General features: G+C 35.8%; 1 long non-coding RNA gene across 3 annotated transcripts; it reads left to right on the forward strand.

Annotated features, from left to right (window-relative positions):
* Positions 1-1,688: 1,688 nt before the first annotated feature.
* LOC134221299 (uncharacterized) lies at positions 1,689-26,522 on the forward strand. 3 transcript variants are annotated; one of them, XR_009982311.1, is made up of 4 exons: positions 1,689-1,841; positions 1,930-2,044; positions 2,107-2,190; positions 25,858-26,522. It is a non-coding gene; the product is annotated as an uncharacterized LOC134221299 (long non-coding RNA). The 3 variants fall into 3 exon arrangements; XR_009982309.1 differs by lacking the exon at positions 25,858-26,522 and adding an exon at positions 6,895-7,307; XR_009982310.1 differs by lacking the exon at positions 25,858-26,522 and adding an exon at positions 7,139-7,282.
* Positions 26,523-27,048: the final 526 nt, after the last annotated feature.

A 27,048-nucleotide genomic window follows, 5' to 3' on the forward strand; every position in this document is an offset into this window, starting at 1 on the left:
GCTCACACACTCATGTGTGAAAAGGCTCATGATACGAAAAGTTTCAATGCAAAAAGCAATATTTGTCTAAAGCAAAAAAGATATTGCAGTTGAAACCAAGATTTTTTCATGTACAGGTTATCCGACTTCGTCAGTAGATGGGAATAACCAGCGCGGGGGGGAAACATACATTTTCAGTGCAAAACGTAAACAAACGAGAATAAATTCCATACAAAAATCCAAGATGGCTGAGTTGGGGATTTTGACAAGTCGGATAACCTGTACATAAAAAAATCTTGGTTGAAACTATCATTCCGAGGGTTATTTTAATATGAACCGACGATTTTCAGCAGATTTTTACTCATATTTAGACCTACCCTGAACAAATGATTATCACAGTCGAATCTCGCACACGATTTCGCAGTGCGTCAAAGATCACTGCACAGTAAGGTTATCTATCACTCAAAATAATAAACCCGTTAACGTTACGTGAATAGCACAGACAAACAGACGTAACACTAGAGAAAATACCATCGACCATGACTTCAACGATCAATTTGAATTTGATTGATTACGCGATTCACAACTAGAGGCGCTAGTGTCATAATCCTTCGAGTGTGACATTTCACTCCAGCGCCTTCTGGTGACGATGTCGTACGAATCATCGTTTCATGTAACATGCTCGCAAGATAGTGGTAGAGGAGTTGAGCAATGGATTTTCAGAAAAATGTTCACGCTGTTGCGTCTGTTTGTCTGTGCCATTAGCTTTACCTGATTAAAGCAAATTAACATAAAATTCGCCTAAATAAACCATATGATTTACGTGAATTTCAGATCACTGGACATGTCACTAAGCTGAGAACTCACTCAGACTGTTGTTTGTTCTGTCAGAAACATTCATCATTAATTCAGTGTCAGATATAATTATTTTATCTATACAATCCCCATTGGTATGCAGGAATCATTGTTTAATAGGTTAGTACTATATAGTTGTGAAACATATTTAAACATTCTGAAATACTACTTTCAAAATCGTTTGCAGCGAAATATAATCGGTTCTCGAACGACAACTGCCCACCACTAAGCCAACCTAACCTCAAATGCTCATCCCGTGTTATTTACAATATACATGATTTCATCCAGCGCTTTGATCCGGTTCGCAGGCATCAGACGTGTCCACACACAAAAAACAAAAACTGTTTTTCTAAATATTTTATGATTTTAATTTGAAAAGTTCTTTTATTTCCTACACAGAAACAAAAAACATTGTTTCTTCAAATATGTTGTACTTTACAATTGAAAAGTGCGATATTTTGTTCAAATTAAAAGTAAAATTGTATACCGCAAAAGTTAGTTTATCATTCTAAAAGTATGTTTTATCAGCTCTGTTAATGTATTTAAAAGTTCACACTTTCACTGTTAAAACTGTAAAACTGTCAAATCGCACTATAAAACATTCAGTAAAAGGCATTAGATTAGGGCACCCCAAGAAAAAATAAAAACATTTTTATTTAAATTAATAGATTTTCAGTTTTAAAACATTTCGAAAAACATGGTGAAAAACACTTCAAAGTATTACAAAATGGGATCTAATCTTTATTGAATTATCTAAACCAATAAGAAGGCTTTAGAAATAAGCATCACGCTTCTTAAAAGTGAAATGCAATTCTAGTATGCCAAAATGTCAGAATCATTTCTTACAGTGTATTCCGCAGTCAAAAGTTTTTCCCGCACCCGGTCTTCTCAGAATGATATTCATCCGTCGCGAGTGGCAATCGTCCGAAAACAGTTAAAAACGTCGCATCCCGAACAGCTTAAGTGCTTCTGAAGAACGGATACTATATATTTATTTACATCATCAGGTTAGTTCAATTGACATTTAGTCCTGCATTTAGTTTATATTTCAGCTTCGTGATAAATAAAAACCATTTTTTATTTAATTTTCACAAGGCCACTGGCTGACAAAGAACCGTTGAAGACAAGGCGGTTCACCCAAAGGGGCCTTTACTAATCGGATAGGAGCAATGGACATTCATATGACGACACTGTGGAAGCCGAGAAACAGGTTTGTTTGATTAATAACATTGAGTTTACCGCTTCGTTATTATCGTTGTTTATTTTTAACAGATCCAAAATGCCGACTAAATCGTTTAACCAGATGGTTTATCGACGAAGGAGCAGACTATATGTGGCCAATTATCAATTATCAAGGTGCAAACGATCAGACCGCATCGTGCTTTCGTGCTGTGCGGTTCTTTCTCTCTTTGCGGAAGGAAGTTTTTAATACTACCCGAAGCTATTTTAATTTCAACGGTGCTTCTTAGCGCTATTTGTACCCACTGATCCCGTTACGATCTTTGCAAGGACCCGTGCCTTCGTTTTACGTTGGACCCGTTTGCGGAAGTAAAATTCCGACAAGCGGTGGTAATCCTGCAGGGACACCGTTCTGGGAAAAAACCTCTTAGAAGGTCACGTCTCCACGATCAGCCATGAGCATTAATAAAAACAAGAGGAAGGGGGAGTCTCTGAATTCTCCACTTCCTTCAAAGAAACAAGGTTTCAAGACCGTCCTGCCTAAGCGCGGAAAAAATAGAAGGAAGCTGGAGAATTCAGATATTCCTTCTAACTCTAATATCGGAAATAATTCTTCTCCAATCGAACTGAGTAATCAGTTCGATTTGATTAATGATGATATTGAGCAAATCGAATATACCTCTAGCCCAGGTGATTCGATTCATGCGAAAAAGCAAAGGATTCCGCCAATTGTGGTATCTGTTGCCGAGTTTTCTGGCTTCCGGAATGAGATTTTGAGTAACCTCGAGGGGATCAAGGTTTCATTTCAGATTGCTAGGAAGGGTGACTGCCGCGTGTTGCCGGGATCCTTTGACGATCGCAAACGTCTTCTTCAGTATTTAACTGAGAAGCGCCATAAATTCTTCACATACGACGACAAAACTGAGCGATTGTTCAAAGTCGTCTTGAAAGGTCTCCCCAGTGATGATAAATCACTGGATGATATTAAAATTGAAATTTCTCAATTACTTGGATTTTCACCAGTCCAAGTAATTAAGATGAAAAAGAAATCACACTCTGGTACTTCCCAGAGGGGCATTTCTCAAGAATTTTATTTAGTTCATTTTAACAAAAGTGAACTAAATAATATGAAAAGTTTGGAAAAGGCCTGTATTATGTCCCATGTCCGTGTTACATGGGAACATTTCCGCAGGCCTGGGGAAATTTCCAAAACCCCACCCAGTGCCGTAAGTGCCAAAAGTGGGGTCATGGAACCAAACATTGTCACATGGATGCTAAATGCATGATTTGTGGTGGAACCTCTCACGCCAAGGACGCATGTCCTGTGAGAGAAGATTCCAATAAATTCAAGTGCGCAAACTGTGGGGGCAATCATAAATCCAATTTCTGGGAATGCCCTTCACGCAAAAAAGTTTTGAATTCCCGTGCAAAATTGATGACGGAAATTCCAATCGGATCCCAGATTCGACGGGTAGAAATTTTCAAACGCTCAAATTTCGAAACCGGTTACCGGTCGAGCAATTCATACCCACCACAATTCACAAACAAATTTTGCCGCTCGTCAACGGGTAGCAAGCACTTCAGTAAATTCCAATTTTTCCAATGTACCTACGTATGCAAACATCGCTGCTGGTAGACCAAATTTCTCTTCTCAAAATGAGGTTTATACCCATGTCCCAACGGAAAATAACGGTCATGTTGCCGATTCAGGTAGCATGACTGCTTCCGATTTTGATTTTTAACTGAACAATTGCATCACATGATTGATGCAATGTTCAAAGCAAATACCATTCCTGAAGCTGTTCAGGTTGGTATAAAGTACACACAAAAATTGTTATCGGACTCCGTTTCAATGGATCCAAATAATTGTGTGAAAGTTCTCAATTGGAATGCCCGCTCTCTAAAGGGTAAGGAAGATGAATTATTCAACTTCCTTTCAGTTCATAATGTGCATATTGCCATTATAACTGAAACGTATTTAAAACCAGGACTCTCCATTAAAAGAGATCCAAACTATTTTATCTACAGAAATGATCGTCTTGACAGCGCCTGTGGTGGGGTCGCCATTGTCATTAATAGACGTATCAAACATAAATTATTTTCTTCGTTTGAAACCAAAGTTTTTGAAACCTTGGGAGTTTCTGTTGAAACAAATTTTGGACAATTTTCCTTCATTGCAGCCTACTTGCCTTTTCAATGCAATGGGCAGCAAAAGAATTTGTTGAAAGCTGATCTTCAAATTCTGACTCGCAACAAATCAAAATTCTTCGTAATTGGTGACTTCAATGCCAAACACCGTTCATGGAATAATGCTCAAAGCAATTCCAATGGTAAAATTTTATTTGAGGATTGTTCTGCGGGATATTATACTATTCAATATCCCAATGGACCAACTTGTTTTTCTTCCAGTCGAAATCCTTCTACAATTGATTTAGTTTTAACGGATTCAAGTCAGCTTTGTGGCCAATTGGTAACTCATGCTGACTTTGACTCTGATCACCTTCCTGTGACATTTGAAATCTCACAAGAAGCCATTTATAATCCAATCAGCTCTACTTTTAATTATCATAGAGCTGATTGGGATTTATATAAAACGTATATCGATAGGAATTTTGATGTTGATATTCCTCTCGATACCAAAAGTGATATTGATAATGCTCTCGTATCTTTGACAAATTTAATTGTCGAAGCCAGAAGCATTGCAATTCCGAAATGTGAAGTTAAATTCAACTCCATTATTATTGACGACGATCTTCAGCTACTGATCCGTCTTATAAATGTGAGAAGAAGGCAATACCAAAGAACTCGCGATCCCGCGTTGAAAGTTATTTGGCGAGATTTGCAAAATGAAATTAAAAAACGTTTCGCTATTCTGAGAAATACCAACTTTGAGAATAATGTCTCGAAGTTGGATCCCAGTTCGAAACCCTTTTGGAAATTAACAAAATTCTTAAAAACCTCAAAAGCCAATTCCAGCGCTTAAAGAGGGAAATAAAATTTTATTAACAAATGGCGAAAAGGCTCAAAAACTTGCTCAGCAGTTCGAGAGTGCCCATAATTTTAGTCTAGGTCTCACTAGTCCAATTGAGGATCAGGTTACACGAAGCTTCGAAGACATTCTCAATCAAGAGAATGTTTTTGACCCTTCGTTGGGAACCAATTTGGATGAAGTGAGATCTATTACTAGAAAATTTAAAAATATGAAAGCCCCGGGTGATGATGGTATTTTCTACATACTTATCAAAAACTTCCTGAGAGCTCTTTATCCTTTTTGGTTAATTTATTTAACAAATGTTTTCAATTGGCATACTTTCCAGATAAATGGAAAAACGCCAAAGTTGTTCCAATTTTGAAGCCGGACAAAAATCCAGCTGAGGCTTCTAGTTATCGCCCAATCAGTTTGCTTTCTTCAATAAGCAAACTGTTTGAAAAGATTATTTTAAATAGAATGATGGTTCATATTAATGACAATTCTATTTTTGCTGATGAGCAATTTGGTTTTCGCCATGGGCATTCAACCACTCATCAGTTATTAAGAGTTACGAACTTAATTCGGCTCAACAAATCTGAAGGATATTCGACCGGAGTTGCTCTTCTTGATATATATATATATATATATAGAAAGAGAGAAAGCATTTGACAGTGTTTGGCATGAAGGTTTGATTGTAAAATTGATGAATTTTAATTTTCCTCTGTACATCATTAAACTGATCCAAAATTATTTATCAGATCGCTCACTGCAGGTAAACTATCAGAATACTAAATCTGATAGATTACCTGTAAAAGCTGGTGTTCCCCAAGGCAGCATACTGGGGCCCATTTTGTATAACATTTTTACTTCTGACTTACCTGATTTACCACCAGGGTGTCAAAAATCTTTGTTTGCAGATGACACAGGTCTCTCAGCCAAAGGGCGTAGCCTTCGTGTCATTTGTAGTAGATTGCAAAAAAGTTTGGATATTTTCTCCACTTACTTGCAAAAATGGAAAATTTCCCCGAATGCTTCCAAAACTCAGCTTATAATTTTCCCACATAAAGGTAGCCTCACACCTCGGGAATTTGGTTCGCGGATTTTTTCCCCATGCATTTTTGCATATGCGATGTTTTCGGAATTTGGACACGGAAAATCAAAATCCCGGCCCCATTTAAAATACACGGGGCTCAAAATCCGCTGGAAAATTTTCCCGAGGTGTGAGGCAGCCTTAAGCCGAGAGCTTCTTATTTGAAACCTTCTAGCAGACATATTGTCACTATGAATGGGGTTCCAATTAATTGGTCTAGCGAAGCTAAATATTTAGGACTTCTGCTAGATCAAAAATTAACTTTTAAAAATCACATTGAAGGCCTTCAAGCCAAATGTAACAAATATATTAAGTGCCTATATCCACTTATAAACAGAAAATCAAAACTTTGTCTTAAGAACAAACTTTTGATTTACAAACAAATTTTAGACCTGCCATGTTGTATGCTGTGCCAATATGGGCTAGTTGCTGCAATACCAGAAAGAAGGCACTCCAGAGGATTCAAAATAAAATTTTGAAAATGATTCTGAAGTTGCCTCCGTGGTATAGTACCAATGAACTTCATAGAATTTCTAATATTGAGACATTGCAACAAATGTCCAACAAAATAATTTCCAATTTTAGACAAAAATCGTTGCAATCTTCTATTGCAACGATTAACTGCTTGTACCCTTAGTATAAAATAGGTTAAGTTTAGTTTAAGTTGAAAACATTGTAATTCCTACATGGTTCAATTCAACCAGAGGAAAAATTCTAACTGCCAGAGGCAATTGAAATGTATTAATAATAACTAAAAGCGTAACATAGCAAATAAGGATGATAGTGTTAAGAAAACACGGAACATAAAATTAGTTAAAAGGTGCAAACGAACACAAGTTGAAAATGAAATAAAAATAAACATATTTTCCATGACATAAAAACTATTGATACAAACTTTGGGGTGGAGGAAAAACTTCGTGGGCAGGGGGTGACTTGGGCAGGTGACAGGGTTAATTAAAACTTCATTTAAAATTTAAAATAATAAACTTTTTTCCTATAGTGTGTCTATTTTGATTTGACAGTTCCACAATATTACTTTAAAAAGTTTGTACTTTTATTTTCAGAGCTGCATGTCACTTTTGAAACCTGGATATAACAAAAGTTTTTGTACTTTTATTTTGAACATACCGAACTCTCTACGAAAAAGAACCAACGCAACTTTTTATTTTAACCAACGTTTTTTTTAATTTGATAAATGATTTTTCTTTCTGTGTACAAATAAAAGTTAAAATGCATGAAATAAATGCTAATTTCTTAAATAAAAAGTGTTTTTTCTTTTTGCTGAGTGTAAATTTAAAAGTGCATCTTTTCAAAATGAAAGTGTTCAAACTGTCAGATTAATCAACAAACATCTGATCTGATGGCAACGCTTGACGACGAGGTAAAGTTGACAGCGAGGTGAAAGGGGTGAAAGCTAACGTCAACAAGAGATTTTTTTCTGAACTATAAGGTAACCTTCATTGTCAATTTAGAGCTATCAGCTATGACATTTGCGTGAAATCATAATCAATAACACTCATAATTTTGAAGCTATCTCTTTCACTCGTATTTGAAACAGATGTTTTTGAAACCTGCAGTAATAATATTATGGATAATGTTAAACATTTGTATATAAAATGCATGATGATCATGCCTCATGAGCTGTGAATTTATTCTATATTTAGCGATATTAATCCTTTCAGGCGAAAGGAAAGGAAGCTTTTAAGTAGACTTTCTAAAAGTGTCGTGTGGATTATTATGAATAATAATAAATGATTCGTATACGGATTATATTTTTTGTACATTTTTCTCGCCATGGCATTCATTGATATGGAAGAAGACAGAATCTTTCTGTTCATTAACCTCTTCCAGCAATACATCTACTCAGATCGGAGATGGATCAGATGGCTAACTCAGCGACCAACTAAAACCAAATCCATCGTAATGAACACAGTTCAAGACCGGAGTTTAATAAAATTAACAAAAAATCATCGAGTCCCAACTGGAAGAAAAAGGATAGAACGCATCAGAATGTAAATAAATATTTTTCGTTTCATTTTTTTTCTCGTTTTCCAACTCGTATAAATATTTTGACATTTTCGCATAAGCGTGGAAAAATAGTAGGGGCATGCACTATATCAGCCGAATAATTCGCCAAAAGCGGCTTTTGAGCAGCACTCAAGTGCGATTTAGATCTTATCAGCACTGTTGCCATGTCGTTAATGCGACTATAGAATCGAATTAATGCCATTTTTAACGGCCTAGTGGTTACTTGGGAAGGACTACAACCTATAACGGTAACGAAGAAGTCATGTTACTGTCTGTGTCCAGCGTCTGGAACCGAACCGGGAAGCAAAAGAAAGTAAGTGTCACAAAGATAAAAAATAATTTTCTATCAATAACAGCTGCCCATATTCAATCCTGTTTGTCGAATGAAATCACCCTCCGAAGGAGTATGTACTAATGCGGGGATTTGCAGCAAACATCAAGATCCAATTAAAAATTGCAATACACACTTAAATTATTTTGTAGACCTCGGCAAAATTTTTGCCGAGATTCCAACAGCCGAGATCTTGGTAATATTTTTTACTGAAATTCGGTAATTTCTTTGCCGAAATTTCGTCAATATTTTGCCGAAACTCGGCAAAGTTGATTTTTTGCCGAGATCTCGGTAACGATTGCCGATCACTCGGTAAAGTTTACCGAAATCTCGGTAAAAATTTTACCGAAATTCGTCGAAATTATTACCAATATCTCGGCTGTTGGATTCTCGGCAATCGGTAAACTTAGAATTTTAATATAGGAGATTGTTGACCGATACCGAGTTCCGAGTTCCAAATCTAGTCCATTGTCCGGAGAAGGTCAAAGCCATAGTGCAACCCGACTCTAACGGGTGATACTGGACCGTTCGCGGATAAGTTTTTGTATCATAGATCAAAGTGATCCAGTTTTTGTTAAAAATTGTATCTATAGTGAATAATATCAAAATAAATGTTACCCCTTTTTAATATGATAATACCAAAATTAAGGTTTTGAAAAGATTTAAAGTCCAAAACTCATTTATTTTCTTACTGTAAAGAAAATGAACAGGGTTTTCATTTGGATTTTAGATCTTTCTAAAATATTGATATGCTTTTCTAATTTTTAAATTAAATTTAAAATTTTACTAGATATTAATTTTTACAGTATACACATTAGGGTGGTTCAAAAAATCGATTTTGCTCCACAGTGCTAATCTGATTCTTTATCATGTTCTGAGTGTCCTCTGAAAATTTGAGCTCATTTGGATTAAAACTGATTTAGCACAAGCGATTTCAAGTTTGCATGCAAATTAGTATGGGGAAATTTTTTTTTTCATTATACTGTTGATGACGCTTCCCCGTTAAGCGCAGGTTAAAAGAAAACCTACATAGCTAAAAGGAATACTCAACATCTTTCACTCAGTGAAAACCGCATCTTAATTGACCGCCACCACCATCAAGCCAACACCCGTACCGCCCAACCATCGCTTTTCGGAGAGGAGAGGTGTTAAATCCATACTTTGCTGCTAACCATTCAAGAACAACCAACGCAATATCTCCATCGCCGAGGCCCTGTGTCTGTCAGTGTTTTTGCCAGAATTGACGAACTCCTTAGAGGAAAGCAATGGTTCTTCATGCTCCTGCCAACAGACGGGTTTTTAAAGGAATTGACGCAGTCGGGAGATGCAGAATGTGACCAACAAATAGTACTTCCGATCAACTTAACGCACTCATTGGAGGAAGTCGTAGAAAATTGTAATGGTATTGACGAACTACCAAAAACTTCATCAAACGCACAGGCAACAGAACTACTTGTATACTGTCAGAACTTCAATCGTATGAAAAGTGCTATCAAAATGAACGAAATACACAAACAAATTTTGAGTTCCTCTTTCTCGGTTATTTTAGGAACTGAAACAAGTTGGTCAGAAAGCGTTAAAAGCGAGGAAGTTTTTGGTAGTGATTATAATGTTTTTAGAGATGACCGAGATCTCGTCTTAGCGCAAAGAATGTCTGGCGGAGGTGTTCTCATCGCAATTTCCTCAAAACATAATTCGGAGCTCATTGATTCTACCAAATTTAATGAATTTGAGCATGTGTGGGTAAAACGCATATTGATGGTGAAACTCACATTTTTGCAACAGTGTACTTTCCTCCAGATCAAGCTTGTAAATCCTCATATGAAAAGTTCTTCCATAATGCCGATGAAATTATTTCCCATTTTCCTCCTGAATTCAAAGTTCACATTTACGGCGATTTCAACCAACGTAATGCAGACTTCATTCCAGATTCTGAGAATGAAAGTATTTTGCTGCCAGTTGTCGGTGAAAATGAGACTTTACAATTTATTTTTGAAAACTGCATGTTTAGGCTTGAATCAAATCAATCATGTGAAAATCGACAAAATTGCTATTTGGACTTTTTATTCACAAACACTCTCGATGATTTCTGTGTAAATGAGTCTCTATCGCCGTTATGGAAAAATGAAGCATTTCACACAGCAATAGAATACTCTGTATTTGTGCATCGGAACCATGATCCTTATGGCTATGATTTCGAAAATATTCTCGATTATAAAAATGCAAATTTTGACAACATTAAACAAAAATTGAACAGAGCTAATTGGCAACAAATTTTACAAAATCAAACTGACATTGAATGTGCTGTTACAGACTTTTATGCAATTTTATTAGACATTGTTCGGAATGAAGTACCATTCGTGAGGAAACGTCGCAATTATAACTCAAAAACCCAATATGGTTCAACAAACAAATCAAAATTTGAAAACCGAAAGCAAAAGGCTCATAAACTTTATAAACAATACACAAGTCAAGAAAATTTAGAAAACTATTTGAATATTTGCGATCAACTTAGTTTAGCCATGTCTTCGGCTCTTAAGGAGTATAATGCTAAAACCGAAAATGAAATCAAATCATGTCCAAAAAACTTTTCAAGTATGCCAAAACCAAGCTAAAATCCAGAAATTTTCCATCGAAAAAGACTTTAGATGAAAAATTAAGAGATAATGGGTATGAAATTTGTACTCTTTTTTCAACCTTTTTCAAGAGACATATACCGAATTTTCCGAAAGTGATCGTGATTATGAATATTTTCACATTTTCCTGACTATTTAAGCAGTGTTGGTGTAAACCAAATTAATGCAAGGGAGATTTTGGCAGCTCTACAGAATTTAGATGTCTCAAAGGATCCGGACCAGATGGAATTCCACCTATGTTTTTGAAAAGTTGGCAAGCGAATTTACGACACCTTTATTTTGGTTATTCAAGTTATCTTTAGAAACCAGTAGCTTTCAAAAGAATGGAAGAAGTCTTTTCTAATACCAATTTTTAAATCAGGGAAAAATCTGATATTAGAAATTATCGTGGAGTGGCCATTATTTCATGTATTCCTAAACTTTTGAATCAATCATCAATAGAAGGATGTTCAACCAAATAAAACATATAATAACAGATGCACAACACGGGTTCTTTAAAGGACGATCAACCACAACCATTTTTTTTAGAATTTGTAAATTACTCATTGAATGCTATGGACAAAGGTAGTCATGTTGAGGCGCTTTACACAGACTTTAGCAAAGCATTTGATAGACTCGATATTCCTATGATGATTTTCAAGCTTGAGAAATTGGGAATTGAGATGAGACTCCTTAAATGGATTAAATCGTATTTAACTGACCGCCAACAAATAGTACGATTTGAAGGGAAACAGTCGCTTCCAGTCAATGTAACATCTGGAGTTCCCCAAGGCTCGCATATAGGACCTCTTCTATTCATATTGTTTGTAAACGATATATCACTCATTCTTAAGCATCTTAAAATCCTTATTTATGCGGACGATATGAAACTATTTATGGAAATCAAAAATACTGTTGACAATGACATCTACTTGAACGAAATACGCATATTTGATAACTGGTGTAACAAAAGCTTACTACAACTTAATGTCAAGAAATGTAATTTGATCACTTTCAGTAGAAAACGGAGCACACCATCGATAACTGTAACTCTAGGAAATCAACCAGTACAAAAATGTGAAAGGGTTAGAGATTTGGGTGTAATCTTAGATGCTAAGCTAACCTTTACTGACCACTACAACACTATTATCCATAGAGCAACAAATATGCTCAGTTTTATTAAAAGATTTAGTTATAACTTTCAAGATCCTTATACAATTAAAACTTTGTACGTTGCGTATGTCAGATCAATTATAGAATATTGTAGCATTGTATGGTCTCCGTATATGAAATCACATGATGATCGAATAGAATCAATTCAAAAGCAATTCCTTTTATATGCCTTACGCAAATTAGGGTGGACAACATTCCCACTTCCGTCGTACGAGGCGCGATGTATGCTTATAGATATCCAATCATTAAAAAAGCGTCGTGAATTTGCCATGATCTCATTTGTGAATGATATTGTTTCGCACCGCATTGATTCCACCAAACTATTGTCTTGTTTAAATTTTTACACTCCTACTCGGCAATTGAGAAATCGAAACTTGTTTGCCACCTGTCATCATCGAACAAATTATGCAAAATTTAGTCCAATGAATCAAATGATGTCTGTTTACAATCAGTATTGTGAAGCAATTGATTTAGCCATGCCTCGTATGAGCCTAAGAAAATATTTTAGGAACATTAGTTACAATAGAACATAGTTATAAGTTTTTTAATGTAGTCTACATTATGTTTGACGAAATAAATAAATAAATAAATAATTAGTAATCGAATTTAATCTATACCATGGTTTTCTGGAGCTAATTGCATAACTTCTCAACAGGCAACAATGCTGCTCGTGGCGCGAAAGATAGCACACACAAATTCAGGCTACTATGTTGCACTGCACATTTCAGTGATGCCCTCAAAGAAGTTTAACGATCATGACTAAAGATTCGCAACCTGTCTTAAAATCGATTACTAATTACTGGGGCGATCAATCAACATGCGGTTTTCACCTGTCATAAGACGAGTTTAAACAATCCTCGTCGAGTCAAGTACAAGACACTGAAGACGGCCTTACTGTTGAGGTCGAAATACGTATCTGTCAGGATACAATTAAGTGGTGGAATTCAATGGGATTGTTTAAACTCGTCTTATGACAGGTGAAAACATTCCACTAAAAAGCTCAAAATAATTTTCTTATGCGGTTTTCGTTGGGTGAAAGCGGTTGAGTATTCCTTTTAGCTATGTAGGTTTTCTTTTAACCTGCGCTTAATGCGAAAGCGTCATTTACAGTTTACTGAAAAAATAAATTTCCCCATACTAATTTGCATGCAAACTTGAAATCGTTTGTGCTAAATCAGTTTTAATCCAAATGAGCTCAAATTTTCAGAGGACACTCAGAACATGATAAAGAATCAGACTAACACAGCAAAATCGATTTTTTGAACCACCCTAATGCCAGAATGAACATAATTTACTTTTATTTCCACTGTGTCATCATTTACATTTGACAGTTCTACAATTTAGTTTTGAAAGTTCAAACTTTTAATATCAGTACGTCATGCGACTTTTGAACCATGGTTGTTGCGAAAGTTGGCGTACTTTTATTTTGAACTTTCGGAACTCTCTACGAAAAAGAACCAACGCAACTTTTTAAATTTACCAATGGTTTTTTTAATTTTATTAATGCTTTTTCTTTCTGTGCACCGACGAAATTGTTAATCAACACCAGGGGGCGTTACAAGTTTTCACAAGGATGATTCAAGCCGAAAAATACTGAAAGAACGGCACATTTCATGGAAAACCTGACAACACATGATATGCCGTCTTTTAAGTGGGATATACAGTCTTTTTCAGTACTTTTCGGTTTTAAAAAAGTTATGCTGTTCCTCTTGTTCAAAACCCTAATGTATTTTTGTAAAGATTTTCAATTTCGAAATAAAATCTGGAAAATAATTCGGGTTTATATCATTCACTTTTAATTCAGCAAAAGAAAAAAATCAAATTCAAGTCATGACAAATTCAAGTCAGGCCTTCGACAAAGTTCCCCACGAGCTCACTATCCAGAAATTCAAATATCTGGGTTTTCCTGACTGGATAACGCAATGGCTGCACTCATATTTAAGTGGAAGAAAGGCCTTCGTCAGATTGAATAGCTCTCGTTCACGCGCGTTTACCATTACGTCCGGTAAACGACCTATGTAGTCGGCTAAAATCGGGCCAGTTACTGTATGCTGACGACCTAAAAATATTTAAAGTAATCTCATCGCATCTCGATTGTTGTGCGCTTCAAGCCGATATAGACGAACTCCAACTGTGGTGTTCGGAAAATGGAATGGCTCTCAACATAAGCAAATGCAAAGCTATATCGTTTTCTCGCCGAAATACACGTATCGAAAATGGGTATACGATAGGTTCCACTCAATTAGAACGTGTAGATTTGATCCGCGATTTGGGAATGACCATTGATACCAAGCTTCGTTTTAATGAGCACATCAGCATGACTACCGCGAAAGCATTTGCTGCATTGGGTTTCATTCGTCGAAATACAAAGGACTTCACGGACATCTATGCACTCAAAGCACTATACTGTTCAACGGTGCGAAGTATCTTGGAGCATGCAGTATGTGTGTGGTCCCCATACCACGTGACACAATCTATCAGGATTGAAAAGGTTCAACGATGTTTCATCAGATACGCCCTCCGTCGGCTTCCCTGGAATGATCCTGTAAACCTCCCGGACTACCCGGATAAAAAATATAATTAAAATATCATAAATTTTACTGTAACAACACCATGTAAAACAAAGGATTTACCATTAAATATAATGGAATTTTAACAATTAAATCACATAGGAAATAATGGTTTTCCACGATAAAATGAATGGTAAATGGGACTTTTACAATAAAAAAGGGGGGTTGTTATGTATCTTTACAATAAAAAAATCGAAAATTTTCCGTACATTTTTCAGAGCAAAACAATTGATTCAACGGTTCTCCAATGGGACGATTTAGAGGGACAAAACCATAGAAAATAATGTATGTTAAATGTCTCTCGCTTTTTTTATTGTTTTACAGTAGAAATATAATGAAATTTAGAATACATTTTACTCTAATATTACAATAAAAATACAATACAACTTTATGTCCTACAATTTATTTTATCTATACGATTTCAATTTAATTTTATTTTAGTATCGGCTTAATATTCAAACAACTTAATTTTACTTTAATTTCAATTCAATGTGATTCAACAATAATTTTAATTTGAATTTAATTCCAATTTATTTTAATTATATTTCAATTTCATTTGAATTCAATTTAAATTTTGTTTTAATTCAGTTTTTGTTCGATTTCAAATTAGTTTTCATTCAATCCAAAATTTAATGTGTTAGTATTGTTGTTTGGCGCTTTGCTGTTACTTAGTCACTGATGCATTGACGTTAAAATCAAATGCGCCGATGATGCACCTCGCTATACTCGCTGAGCACGGTGTAATTTCAGCCACCAGGAAAGAGAGCTTGATATGTCTCCTATAGGACTTACATACGACTTGTTTTTTCTTGAGTGTGTGAATCGAAGTTAGTCGTTTTCTCTAACACATCAGGTTATGTATGAACCTGTAAAAAATGTAAATTATAAAAGCATGTCAGTTTTCTTATATAAAGTACTTCGAGAAAAAAGGAAAAGTTACCTGTATCAGTTATTATTGTATCTAATTGGTAAGATAGGCCAATAATAGCTGCTGAACGATATTCAGTCTTTCGTGGTCTTACCATAAACTTCCTTCTGAAAAGGAACAAGGATACACACTTAAACGCCAGATTTTATTTCGGTAAAATAAAATAACGAAATGGTCAGCAAAGCTTACATTTACTGAAATCTCGTTAAAAATTTGAACATGATTGACGAGAATTGGTATTTAATATTGATTGCAAATACTCGGTAATAAAATTTGCCATAGTAACCGGTAAACTTACTTCTTGACTGAATTTCGGCAAAGCTCAACTGTCAAACATACTTTGCTATTCGAGTCGACACGTGTGTGGAAAAAGTATTGAGAAAATTTTGTTGGAATATTTTAATGTAAGTACATATACGTAAATATATTAGAATACCAACTATTAGTAAACGTTTAAATCATTACTCAATACTGTTTTAACTACATTACATTATTTTTATTTTTATTCATTGAAATTAGAAACTTTACGATACAGAAATTATGTCTTCGTGTGCTGCCGATTGGATACATTCCTCCTTCAAATGAAACCAAATCAAGCCGTACCCGTAATATGGAATTGGGAATTGGGAAAAGACAACTACAAGTATTCCGCGTCTACTCGATTTGATCGTGCCCACCCAACTGAAGATTAGGAGAAGGACATAAGCTTTTTCACCTTTTTCAAGCCGAAAAGTCCCGAAAAAGACAGAATATCCCGTTGAAAAGACGTCGTCTTTTTTGCGAGATATGGCGTCCTTTTCAGGACTCCTTGGCTTGGAAAAACTTGTCCCGTTCGCTTTGCTGAAAATAATGGATAATATTAAAAATACCGTTGCGTTGTAGTAAAAAAAATATCGACCTATAGGTATACGAAATTTGGTCTCCCCTCGCTGTATGAAATAATCGAAATAAATACATTAATTTATTGAAGTCCCAATGTGTTTGCATTAGCATTTATTTACATTGAAGAACAATAAAAATAAGTAAATATTATACTGAGCTCTTCGGCAAAGTATTACCGAACAGATCGGTAAAGATTTACGAACAGGTCGGTAAATTTTGACAGCTGAAAATTTCATACAAATTACGACCAGTCGGTAATTTGAACTTTCACCGAGATTATTACCGAGATCTCAGCTGTTGGATTCTCGGCAATTTGTTTTGCCGGCCTCGGCGAAATAAATTAAGTGTGTACACACACTTAAACGCCAGATTTTATTTCGGTAAAATAAAATAACGAAATGGTCAGCAAAGCTTACATTTACTGAAATCTCGTTAAAAATTTGAACATGATTGACGAGAATTGGTATTTAATATTGATTGCAAATACTCGGTAATAAAATTTGCCATAGTAACCGGTAAACTTACTTCTTGACTGAATTTCGGCAAAGCTCAACTGTCAAAAAATACTTTGCTATTCGAGTCGACACGTGTGTGGAAAAAGTATTGAGAAAATTTTGTTGGAATATTTTAATGTAAGTACATATACGTAAATATATTAGAATAACAACTATTAGTAAACGTTTAAATCATTACTCAATACTGTTTTAACTACATTACATTATTTTTATTTTTATTCATTGAAATTAGAAACTTCACGATACAGAAATTATGTCTTCGTGTGCTGCCGATTGGATACATTCCTCCTTCAAATGAAACCAAATCAAGCCGTACCCGTAATATGGAATTGGGAATTGGGAAAAGACAACTACAAGTATTCCGCGTCTACTCGATTTGATCGTGCCCACCCAACTGAAGATTAGGAGAAGGACACTCACAAAAAACTCCGCATTATATTCATGAGTTTACTCATGGATTTTTGCAATGGGGGTTGCCAAATGCATTCCATATTTTTGACACATATATTTCATGCGCCCGCATGAATTACATGAGCGTTCATACATACTATCTATGTGGGTCATCGTATCCATGTGTGAATTTGTATGCAATTTGGTATGTGCCGACACATGATATGCATATTTCGAAATACATGGATTTTTGCCATAAAGTATGTGTCGATTTTCCTGAGTGGACATAAGCTTTTTCACCTTTTTCAAGCCGAAAAGTCCCGAAAAAGACAGAATATCCCGTTGAAAAGACGTCGTCTTTTTTGCGAGATATGGCGTCCTTTTCAGGACTCCTTGGCTTGGAAAAACTTGTCCCGTTCGCCTTGCTGAAAATAATGGATAATATTAACAATACCGTTGCGTTGTGGTAAAAAAATATCGACCTACGAAATTTGGTCTCCCCTCGCTGTATGAATAATCGAAATAAATCAGGCTATAGACATCCCTATCTAACTCCATTAGCCTAAAAATAGCCACCATGTCCCGGGCACAGTGTGCAGATAGACCTCTGTCAGTCGCATGAGATGTCAACAATCCTCAACAACACCAATAATTGTAGCCTGGGACGGGACTTGCAAAGAGGAAAAAATGTAACTTCATCTGCAACCAGCAAGCGCTGTCACGAATTGTCAGATGCAACCAGCACCTTTTTGTGTAAAAGTATTGGAATCTCTCAAAAAGTATTCCGAATGATTTTGTTTTACGAGTACTTTTTCACTTTGAAAAGTATTCTAGAAAAGCCGGACAGCTTAATATTGAACTGTTATGAATACGTGTTTTATTTCCGATAGGAAAATCTTTATAAAAATAAGTTTACAAATCCGTAAATCACAAACACTTTTATTGTGCTCAGAAGATTCTACCCGGGATTTAGGTGAAACACTCAAGGAAACAGTTGAGAATCGATGATCAACTGTGATGAAAAGAAGAACTAGTGTCAAAACAAGGAAAAAGAAGCTGTCTTTGCAGGTCTCGTCTCAGATTGTAGCTTGATAATTGAAAATATCCACAACAATAAAAGAGCAGGATTTATTTTTAAATTCTGCTCAAGCTTTTCACGGCGAAATAAAAGACAAATTGTTGTTCTCCATGTAAGTAAAATCAAGATTGATCATGTAGATAAGTTTTGAATCAATTAAACTCATTATTCATATTTAATGAATATTCCCGATTAAAGTTGCATATTGAAGAAAGCTGAATTTGGATGTTTTATGATGTTAAGCTTGTTTAGATTTGACATACGTTGCTCGGCGTTGGTGTTGGTGTTGGCTACGCTAAACATGAGCTCTTAGCATAGGCCTGAAATAAATACATTAATTTATTGAAGTCCCAATGTGTTTGCATTAGCATTTATTTACATTGAAGAACAATAAAAATAAGTAAATATTATACTGAGCTCTTCGGCAAAGTATTACCGAACAGATCGGTAAAGATTTACGAACAGGTCGGTAAATTTTGACAGCTGAAAATTTCATACAAATTACGACCAGTCGGTAATTTGAACTTTCACCGAGATTATTACCGAGATCTCAGCTGTTGGATTCTCGGCAATTTGTTTTGCCGGCCTCGGCGAAATAAATTAAGTGTGCATGTTAACAAAAATGTTCCGAACTGCTTCGGCGGTGGAAATTAAGAACCCCTTCCTAAAGGTACTTTAAAAAGTTCTCTCGCATCAAAATCATCCGGTATTATGATGTTAACATTATAGATACTCACCACGATACAGCAGCCTATGATCCGCCGCTTGCACATCCCCAGAATCCGTAATGAAGGGACACTTCCTGCACCACAACATCAGTTTCATTTTTTCATATTTACCACTAATCATAAACAAAACGTACACGCTCAAATAAATCCAGCCAATCTCCGAGTAAAATGATATGCAAAAGTTTTCGTTCCTTTTTATATTTTTAATTCCACCTGCACTGTTAGATGACTTTACCCATTAATGGGTACTATGTTATTGTTGATATTATTCCCAACGTGAAAAATTCACCCATTTTCTTTAAAAATCGCCACTACTCATTAAAATGGGTAGTGGCACTTTTTCAAGAAAATGGGTGAATTTTTCACGGTGGGAATAATATCAACAATAACATAGTACCCATTAATGGGTAAAGTCATCTAACCGTGTGGTCATAACATGAATATTTCAAGACCTGAAATAAAAAGTATTTATTTAAAAATCGATAAAACTTTTTTTTTCATTTAATAATTAAACCTTTTGTTACTCTATTGTATTCAATTATTATTTCATTAATACAATAAACAAATTAAATGTTTAAAAATTATATATTTTTTTCTTCAAGATGGATTTTCTGATCACCCAGTTAGAATACTTGTATAATATATTTAGTTTTGGGATGAGCAATACAAAACATAAGCGAACAATAAAAACAAAATAGAATGTATTGGTAACAGTTAAATTTATTGTGTATTTAAAGTAAGCACAATAAAAGATTTGTATGACCGTGAAAAAACTACAATAAACGTACAATAGATTATTTTGTTTACCATACAATCTATTGTACTTCAATGGATTATGCCATACGAGGTACTGTAAATTTTTATCCGGGTATTCCAGCCGCTGCAAACTCATAGGGCTGGAGACACTGGCGCTTCGTCGGACCAATCTGCAAAGGCTGTTTGTTTTCGATATTTTAAAAAGTGCCGTGCAGTGTCCATATTTATTGCAAAACGTTACGTTTAACGCTCCTTCTCGGCAACTGCGGGAACGCGATCTTATTATGATTCAGCGTCACAGGACGTCATATGGTTTTAACAACCCTCTGGAAAACTGTTTTTGGTCGTTTAATAGTGCAAGTGCTGTTTTTGATTTTAATGTGTCTAAACTAGTTTTTAAGAATAGAATAAGAAATATTAGATAAGAAGCAGTCTGAGGAGTTTTATAATTCAAGACGAAGAAATAAATAAATAAATGACAGATATAAACCAGTCACGTAATCTTCATGAGACACACTAGTGACAGCCGAATGAGTGGAACTGAGTGCCTTCACTTTTGAATCATCTAATTGTTACGTGAAAAGTGCTATGGAAAAATACCACGTATTTTTTCACGTAAATATGATGGGAAGATCATTTTAGGTGTAGTTTTTCCATACAATATTTGTTTTAAAATACCTTATTTTGGTTGGCCTTGCATCTGACAGTCAGCAAATTCGATGGTCAACAATAAAAGTAGTTAAGAAAATTATTTTGAGCTTATTAGTGAAATGTCTGAATCTTTGAAGGACTCCAGTCGGAATCTCTGGACGAATCCCGACGGAATCTAAAGAATGTGCGTTCAAATCTCTAAGTATTCGTCGGAATACCTAAAATATTCAGGTAAGAATGCCTGAAGGAATCTCGTCGGAAAGCCTGATGGATTTGTGCTGGAATCTCTGAAACAATGATTCCATGATTCTCCTGGTACTTTGGAAAAATCCATTATCATCCTAGACAAGATAAGGAATTTTATTCGGAGTTCCAAAAGGGTTTTTTTTAGAATTTCGGAAGTTCAGAATCCTAGACCCAAGTAACCAAAAGGTCCTTTAAGAGTGTAGTATATATCCAACTTGGACTTTATTTTGTTTAGAGTGCACGTCAAATGACAGCTGCCTACAGTCCAATACACTTAAGCATAATTCATATTGCATTCACACACACATGATATTGTAATATTGTATTCGTTTAAAAGGTCTGAACAATATACTACTCGTTCTCAGTTTGGTATAACTTATCTCAAGAGTACTATCTTTTAAACCCATCCGAAAGAAAGGATATAAAACAAGTGGCGACGAGGTTGATACCCGGTGTATGGGCCTTTTCACGAGACGTTTAAAAACAGCTGATTTTATCGTCAATTGACAGTTCTTCTATGAAAGTGACAGCTTCGGACTTGCAGGCCTGTTCAGCGGTTGTAAACAAGTGCAGTCTCGGCAGTGTCACATGAAAAGGCCTATTAGATTTTATTGCAAAGAGGACGCCATAGTGAACCGATTGGATCTTGGATTGGATTTTTAACAAGAGTACGGTGTGGTACAGTGGTAGAAAAAAAAGCAATTTTGATCGGCCATTGGGGTAAAATTAGAAGCTACGGCAAACTGCTTTGTCACCATAAGAGGAAAGGCATTGTGCGAAGTTGTTTTCGTGAGGCCAAACACGAGGAAATCAACTGGGGCGGTTTCGCATAGCTGGCGGTTTTGACGATACCGGACCACTCTCCCGCCTCCCAGTAAGATCGTTTCCGAAGTGGAAAGAACTTTAGACATTGTCGGCAACTGTCGAGGATTTCTCGGCTTTTGTATTGAACGGCTTAAACATGGCGCAATCTGCCCTAGCCACTAACATCGAGCCCTATAGAAAAGGAGCGGGTTTTACAGAATGGGCAGAGCGTTTAGAATATCTTTTTTCAATTAATTCCGTTCAAGAAGAACACAAAAAAGCATATTTAGCTACCTTAGGTGGCCCAGTGATTTATTCCGAATTGAAATTATTATTCCCTAATACCGATTTAAATACTATTGCATATAATACCATGATATCAAAATTGAAGGCCAGATTCGATAAAGTTGCACCTGATATTATTCAGCGTCTCAATTTTAATAATCGGGTCCAGCAAAAAAACGAATCGGTGGAGGATTTTGTTTTAGCGGTCAAATTACAGGCCGAATTTTGTACATTCGGTGACTATAAATCTATCGCCATTAGAGATCGCATTATTGCTGGAATAAGGGATAAAGCCCTCCAGCAGCGGCTCCTCAATGAGGAAAACTTGACATTAGGTAATGCCGAAAAAAATAATTGCCACATGGGAGGTAGCAGGTGCAAATACAAGAGGGTTAGCAGATAATAGCATTGTGGAGAGGATAGCTACAATTGATGTGGCTGGTACAAATAACAGCAGGCCACGCACCACGCTAGAAAAGTTGCTTGCAACAATAGATTTGGCTAGAGCTTCTAACGAAGATCCAGGTGAAGGACACAGCCGGGGACCAGTCAAAACGAGGTTGGGTTTTAGACCAAATCACCAGAGAAGACAAGCACACAATAGTGAACGAATGGGACCATACAGTTCTAGGATGCGAGGAGATTGGAGGAGCAACCGAGGAAGCCAAAGAGGACAATATGCGGATTTCATCTGTGATTTCTGTGGCATAAAAGGCCACATTAAACGTAAATGTTTTAAGCTGAAAAATATGAAGAGAGATGCAGTTAATTTTGTGGACCAGGGAAAAGAAGAGGAAAGTAAGGACGAGAGTTTTGAGGACTTATTCAACAGATTGAGAGCAGACGATTCTGGGAGTGAAGAGGATTGGGATGCAGGTGATTTCAAGTGCATGAATGTGACGTCTATTAGAAATAACCCGTGTACTATAGAGTTGATTATGGATGGCAAAAAGTTGCAAATGGAGATAGATTGCGGGGCTTCGGTGTCGGTAATTGGTAAAGATCAATACTTTAAGAACTTTAATAAACCTTTAACACAATGCAATAAGAAGCTCGTTGTAGTTAATGGAGACAAGCTTAAAATTGAAGGACAAGCAAATGTTATGGTCGAATTTAAAGGTAAATGTGAAAAATTGAAGATTTTGGTGCTAAATAGCAGCTATAATTTTATTCCATTGATGGGCCGGACTTGGCTAGACGTATTTTTTCCAAATTGGAGAAATTTTTTTACTGATCCAGAAAATATTAATAAATTATTGATTGATGGAACTGATTCTATTGTAAGTGAGATAAAAGAGAAGTATTCTAACGTGTTTAGGAAAAATTTATCCATGCCCATTGAAGGCTATGAGGCTGATCTAGTACTGAAAAGTGAGGTGCCGATTTTTAAAAAGGCCTATAATGTTCCATATCGATTGAAAGATAAGGTTATAAATCATTTAGATAAACTTGAAGAACAAAGGATCATTACTCCAATTAAAACAAGTGAATGGGCATCTCCGGTGGTGATAGTTATAAAAAAAAATAATGATATCCGACTAGTGATTGATTGTAAGGTATCAATTAACAAAGTAATTATACCAAACACATACCCTTTACCTACGGCACAAGACTTATTTGCTGGCCTGGCTGGTAGTAAAGTGTTCTGCGCATTAGATCTGGAGGGTGCTTATACTCAATTATTATTATCTGATAGATCAAAAAAATTTATGGTTATCAACACCATTAAAGGACTCTATACTTACAATCGTTTGCCCCAAGGAGCTTCAGCCAGCGCTTCTATTTTTCAGCAAGTTATGGATCAAGTGCTACAAGGAATTGATTATGTTTATTGCTATTTGGATGATGTATTAATTGCGGGTGCTAATATTGAAGAGTGTAAGGAGAGATTAATAATGGTTTTAGCACGACTTTCAAAAGCCAACATAAAAGTAAATTTAGATAAATGTCGTTTTTTTGTTACTGAACTGGACTACCTTGGACATATTATTGGTGAAAAAGGATTATTACCATGTCCGCAAAAAACTTCAACTATACAGAAAGCTAAAGCCCCAACAAATGAAACTGAGCTGAAATCATTTCTTGGTTTGATAAATTATTACAATAAATTTATTCCCCGTTTGTCGGTGAAATTGTACCATTTGTATAATTTGTTGAAGAATAGAGTAAAATTTGTGTGGGATGAAAATTGCGACAAAGCTTTCGAGGAAAGTAAACAATCATTAGTGAAAGCACAGTTTTTGGAATTTTATGATCCTAATAAACCTATTATTGTTGTATCGGACGCATCCAGTTATGGTCTTGGAGGAGTTATTTCTCATGTTATTGACGGAGTTGAAAAACCGATATGTTTTACATCATTTTCACTTAATTCAGCACAGCGTAAATATCCTATTTTGCACCTTGAGGCACTAGCATTAGTGAGCACTATAAAAAAATTTCATAAATATCTATACGGACAACAGTTTCAAGTTTTTACAGATCATAAGCCGTTAGTTGGAATATTCGGCAAAGAGGGTAAAAACTCTATTTACGTGACACGACTACAGCGATATGTTCTTGAACTTTCTATTTATGACTTTGTGATTCAATACAGACCTTCAACGAAAATGGGAAATGCGGATTTCTGCTCCAGATTTCCTTTAGATCAAATGGTCCCTAATGAATTAGATGCGGAAAACGTGAAAAGTTTGAATTTTGGTGAAGAATTACCTATTGATTTTAAAATAATTGCTAAAGTATCCAAAGAAGACGAATTTCTTCAGCAAGTTGTGTCATATCTACAAAATGGTTGGCCGAAAAAGTTGGGAAAACAATTTATAAACATTTTTGCCAACCACCAAGATTTGGAAATTATTGATGACTGTTTGTTGTATCAGGACAGGGTGGTTATCCCGTGCATAATGCAGAATAAAATTTTGAACTTATTGCATGCCAATCATGCAGGAGTGGTGAAAATGAAGCAACTAGCTAGACGGAATGTCTATTGGTGCGGGATTAATAGTGATATCGAAAAGTTCGTTTCAAACTGTGATGTATGTAATAGTATGGCAATAGTACCCAAGCAAAAGTTGTTATCTAAATGGATCCCTACTACTAGACCTTTTAGTAGAATTCACATCGATTTTTTTTATTTCGAACACCATATTTTTCTATTAATAGTCGACAGCTACTCCAAATGGATCGAGATCGAGTGGATGAAAAATGGGACTGACGCTAGTAAAGTTATTAATAAATTAGTTGTATTTTTTGCAAGATTTGGGCTACCAGATACGTTAGTATCTGATGGGGGTCCACCTTTCAACTCTTATGCATTTATCAGTTTCCTTGAAAAACAAGGCATCATTGTGCTCAAAAGTCCTCCGTATCATCCATCGAGCAATGGTCAGGCCGAAAGATTTGTAAGAACCGTTAAAGAAGTCATGAATAAATTTCTGTTTGATAGAAAAGTTATGGAATTGAGCTTAGATAACCAAATCAGTTTATTTTTAATAACTTACCGTAATAATTGTTTGGCAAAAGACGGGAAATGTCCATCAGAACGAATATACTCGTTTGCTCCAAAAACATTAATTGATCTTGTACATCCAAAAAAGCAATTTCAACATAATTTGATCAAATCACTACCGCATGATGATACTAACATCCTTGAAAAGGATGGAGAGGTCCATCAGGGATCAAATGATCCATTGAGCAATCTGACAGCGGGTGATGAGTTGTGGTACAAAAATCACAACTCTCACATAAAAGTTAGATGGATAAAATGCAATTTCATTAAATGGCATTCTCGAAATATTTTACAGGTGCAAATTGGAAACGTTCCAACCATGGCGCACCGCAACCAAGTACGAAGATGTAAGTCAGAAGACAACTGTAGACGGGACGTGGTAGTCGTTTTGAGACGATGCGATGAGGATAGATCAGAGAATAATTTCTCACGAAATGATGAAGGAGGGGCAACAGGCAATGAAACGCCGGCGAACATCGTTCCTCGAGCAGGCGTTAAACGAAAGAGTGACGAATTGGCAGGTTTTACACCGAGGAGATCGAAGCGAATTAAGAAATCTAAGAAAGAGGATATATATGTTTATAATTAATCAGGTCTATTGGCTTTGATTTGTCTGAGTTTATTGATTTTCCTTAAATTGAATATAAAGTTCATTCGAATTGAATTTAAACTTCTGAATTTTGAACTCTACTTAGTATTAGTCGTCAGTGAATGCTGGAAATCGAAAAAACCCAAAGGGGTAAGGAGTTGTAGTATATATCCAACTTGGACTTTATTTTGTTTAGAGTGCACGTCAAATGACAGCTGCCTACAGTCCAATACACTTAAGCATAATTCATATTGCATTCACACACACACATGATATTGTAATATTGTATTCGTTTAAAAGGTCTGAACAATATACTACTCGTTCTCAGTTTGGTATAACTTATCTCAAGAGTACTATCTTTTAAACCCATCCGAAAGAAAGGATATAAAACAAAGAGTACGTTTTTCGCTTAAGCAGCTCTGTTAAGCTGATTAAGCGAAAAACGAACTCTTAAAGGAACTTTTGGTTACTTGGGGAATGATTTCCTTCGGCAGGATTCCCATTGTTCTTTTCTATTGTGCATATAAATTATCTTGATGAACCATCCTAAATAAACCGCGCTTTACCAGCCCTACTATTATATGTTTCGTTTTTCAGCGTTTGACGACATCTAACGACACCGATTTTAGTGCCGCTCGGTAACTCCGGAACTGGCGAATTTCAATTGAGCAGCCGCTGACCTTCCGCTATGCTAAATCACTGAATCCAAAGTTCGTTCGATTACGCAACACTTGGCTGATGTGGCCGTTAGATGGACGAACGGTCAGGACCATATATCATAATTCATGATAGTGAAATTTACTATTCTCCGAATCTGCTCAAGCGCAACATGCCGCTTCTGCTAAATGAAAAAATAGGTTTAAATCGACATAAATCGTATTTTTTTTTTGTAAAATT

Source organism: Armigeres subalbatus, chromosome 3, assembly GCF_024139115.2.
Source record: "Armigeres subalbatus isolate Guangzhou_Male chromosome 3, GZ_Asu_2, whole genome shotgun sequence".
NCBI lineage: Eukaryota > Metazoa > Arthropoda > Insecta > Diptera > Culicidae > Armigeres > Armigeres subalbatus.